General features: G+C 38.4%; 1 protein-coding gene across 1 annotated transcript in view; it reads right to left on the bottom strand.

Annotated features, from left to right (window-relative positions):
* The window catches only part of csf3r (colony stimulating factor 3 receptor (granulocyte)), a 10,508-nt gene extending 8,765 nt beyond the window's left edge, over positions 1-1,743 (bottom strand). Inside the window, exon 1 of the mRNA XM_035673064.1 lies at positions 1,578-1,743. The gene's annotated coding sequence lies outside the window, so the exon portion shown is untranslated. The remainder of the gene's footprint in view (positions 1-1,577) is intronic.
* Positions 1,744-4,166: the final 2,423 nt, after the last annotated feature.

Raw genomic sequence — 4,166 nt, 5'->3', positions numbered from 1 at the left:
TTTTATATGAGACTGGGTTGTCTGATTCCAAGTCCATTGTTCCTCAGGCCAATTCACATTAGCAACAAGTACATGTTCAAAATAGACTTCAACTTCCTCAAAGGTGAAAGGAACAAACTGAGTTAATTTGTCAATTTTCTGGTCTAGAAAAACTCTTTACCTTTGGGCAAAAAATGTATGTCTTGACTGTCAAATTGCAAACAACCTCGTAAGACAAGGAGGTATTACTTTAATAATTTGTAACTATCACTCAAACTCCCAGTTAGATTGCTGCCCTCAGTCCACAATAACCTACTATTTGGTGAAGTCTGCGTTAAAGCGATGTGAGAGAAAGGGAATTTCTCCCTGTTTCTTATCAGCCGTGTGCATAAAGGACTCCATTTCCCCTTTGCTTTCTGTTTTAGAATTTCTGCTCACTACTAAAAGGTAATTGCCTGTGGCTCTGACAAAAGGCAATCGAGAGAAATAGAGGGAGAGAGGAGATATGTTATTAAATTGGAGTGTATTTGTCAACAAACACAATTTGATATGCTTAAAATAAAAATAAAAAGTATAGAAAAGAATGGCTATTTTCAGCATATTGGTCAATTATGTTCCTAATGTATCGATAAAAACATGTCTGGATTAATGTGTGTGTCTCAGTGAGTCATGTCACTATGTGTAGAAAAACATTTTGCTATAGCCATCGTATGTTTCCTTTTCCGTTGCTGTTGGGGGTTGCCAAATGCCCACTTTCAGCATTTGGCAATATCCTTGACATAGAGTGCAATGAAAAACTTGCCACTATTTCCCCTTTTTGTTCTTATTTCTTACATTAAGCACTGGAATTTAAAAGGTGTTCAAGAAAGTTATTTCTTTTAGTCTTTGAATATGTATTAATCATACAACAGTCCCTTCAAACTCAGACTCAGTGACCTACAGTGTCAGCAGTTGTAAAATTCCAAAAAGCCAAAAAGGAGGAAAGCAATCGGTTTCACATCCTTTTTTTAATGGATGACCAGAACATATACATGTTTTCCATAGCTTAACACTTCTTTCACAGCGGCACTGTCGCCATTTCGAAGAGTGTCACAATGACAAAACAGCTGAGAAAACTCACAAAATGATTGTATGTGCACAAAAATAAAGATCTCTTATCTCAACTAAGCTCATATCTTAAAGTATTAATTTAAACATGAATTAATAATTAAACTTCAAGTATCTTTACTTTAAAAGGATTATCTTCTCTTAAAATTCATCTTTAAATATTAAATATTTGAAGATCCTATACATTTGTAGTGTTTCATGCTTGTTAAAAAATGTACTGGCATTATTAGACAGGAAACTACAAAGGACGATAAATGGCACAAGTACAATAAAGAGCAGCCCAAAAACATCTGATTAAGATTTAAATTAGATCAAGTTGATCGGTCCGTAAATTGGATCAGGATGCAACTCTACGGCCTGAACCGGTGTCGCTCAGAAACAAGTTTTGTGAAGTTTCCTTTTTCAATCTGGCACAAGTATCAAAATGAAAGGACCAGCAAATCGCTTGATGTGAAGATAAAGGAGAACCAGCAGAGAGGCTTGCCACTCACCACACAACAGCTGCAGCAGACCCAGAAAGACGAGAGGCTCGCATCAGCCTTGATAACACTAGATGAAACAGTGTGGCTCAAAGCAGCTCAGATTGGAAGACATATGTGCGTATGCCAAGCAGCACCACCACCACCAGCAGCAGCCGCAGGAGCCGCAGCAGCAACATCCTTGTTTTGAATTTGTGAAACTTCACTATTTTACAGGAAGAAACACATGACTGATGGGGCCCAGTTATGGGAAGAAAAGTAGGGTGTTTAAATTCCCGAATGAAAGGAGGTGAGCAGTTCAAATCAAAACAAACAAATCTGGGACAAATGTAATAATTCTTCTCTTATTTATTTATTGTGACAATGTATTACATTGCTGATGGAGTAATAAGAACAGTCATTACACCTCAGTTTGAAGCAATTAAATATAAATCTCTGAACAGTTGAGGTGTCTGGCCTTTGCTTGTATGAGCGTATGGACATATTTCAACTTTGATAGTCTTTTCCCACAAGGTGTTAATATGGCGGCTGGCAAATGCCCTACAATGTGACTCCAGGGAGCTGTCTTGAAGAATGCAATAAGTCTGGTTCAGGCTGACCCCTCTGTGCTGAGTGTGACCTCTGGAGTAGCAGATCTGCTGTATCACAGAGGCTGCCTCAAATCGCAGTCATCTCCCTCTCTGAGCCTGTCCAAGCCTTTGTCAGCATGGTAATAGAACAAGCTCTTAAATGGGATTGTAAACTGTGCCTTGACCCCCCAAGGGCACTTGAAACTACTTGCCATATCACGTTTATTAGCTTATTAAATTGTAAAATGATTCTCTGGCTGAGGCCTCATTTCAAACAGTGCGCGAGGCGAGCCAGTGAGCTCACCCACTCAACTTTTAATCTAACAGCTGCATCCCTGCTCGGTCACTGTCGCCCTCAAAAACATAATGGAAGCTAACTGTTAATCAAGAGGACGCTGGAGGAGGAATTAAACACACGCAGTAGTAGGTTTTTGAATAGGAATCAACAGGAGGAAAGAAAAGCAGGCACTAATTAAAAATACATTAACTGGTTATCGTGCGTTGACATATTTTGCTTGATCTTTTTTTCCTAATCAGCAGTAATGAACGAAGTGTTCTCCATCCACTGGGTATTACATGCTACGTTTCAGTGAGCAGTAAAATTAGCTGAGGCCCCTGAAGCTAAGTTGAACCGATGAAGCTTTGCTAGGTTTGATTACGGCTCTTGTACTGTACTTAATAGAATGCTGTCTCCTCTTTAGATTCTTATTCACATTAGAGATGTGACTAACCCCAGATTAGTCACTGCTGGAAATATCCTCTCATATCTATCTACTATAATACAGAGAATTATAGTAGTTAACTGCAATCACAACCACTGTAATCATGGTCTCTGCTAATCATGGATGCTTACATTCAAATCTAAGACTATGTAAGGCCCAGTGCCTTCTGTTAAAACAATGATGTTGTACTACTCCACTCAACCCTATGAGTCAAAAACAATACACTGTACTCAGAGTTTAATAGTAAAGAAAATTACACATTTTGTGTTCTTAAATCAGCCCCATAACCCTTAGTGCAATGAATCGGATATTTATATGCTAATACATACTCAATACCTGCCTCACAGCTAATTAGTGATGGAAGACCTGCTTGCTTTTACTTTTGAATGTACAATAGTTTAGTACATTATAAGGTGAATAACCTTTGTTGGGAAGATTGGGCCATAGCATCAACAGATTGGTATTTAATGGCAATAAAGTATAAAAAAGATGAACTTATTACATGTAAATGTGTTTCGCATCTTAACATTGTAATTATCTTTACATTTAAAATGCTTTTTGATTTATTATATTACTCAGTAACACAGTAAACTGAAAGTGAGTGTGAAAGTGGAATCTTGATCCTGGAAACGGTACTTTGACAAGAAAACGGGTTAGCCTTTTCAAGGAAATCCATCCAATAGTAGTTGTGATATTAAAAAAATTAAAATAAAAATGTCAACCTAATGGTGGCACTGGAGGAAAAGTCAGGGGGTTCACCGCGGCAATCTACTGAATAGTTATTTGAGATATTGCAGTCTGGAGCAAAGTGGTTGACCAGCTGACTGAATTCATACAGACTACTTCAACTAAAACTGTGTGTGTTCTGCAGCGACAGCGCAGATATGTGCTGTACTAGCTGTCCAAATTATCAAAACTCCCAGATGGAGAGACCATATGTCCTGAAAAGTGGCAATGTGGAAGGTGCATGTGCTTTACTTTCTGTTCCTAACATCTGAATGGATGCTGTTTGCATATGTACAGAACAAAGTCCTGCGATATGTATTTCATTCACACAAATCAGTTATGTTAGATTCCTTGTGTATTTATGGTATTTGGCATATAATATTGATTCTGATTCAGTTATAATCACAGTCATCTGTCATATTCAACATTTACACTATATGATGCTTAATGTGATTACATACCCTAAGCTGAGTTGCTGCACACCAAGGAGCGTGGCCCCTTGCACTTCACTGCTGTTTCACTTCACATGACGGTTGGTTGAGCGAGACAGTGGCACTGAGAGAGGGAGAGGGAGAGAGAGAGAG

The sequence above is a fragment of the Morone saxatilis genome, unplaced genomic scaffold, assembly GCF_004916995.1.
Source record: "Morone saxatilis isolate NCDOM2014 unplaced genomic scaffold, NCSU_SB_2.0 Contig24, whole genome shotgun sequence".
NCBI classification, from domain to species: Eukaryota; Metazoa; Chordata; class Actinopteri; family Moronidae; genus Morone; species Morone saxatilis.
Note: the sequence above shows the minus strand (reverse complement) of the source record. Positions and strands in the feature narration are given on the sequence as shown.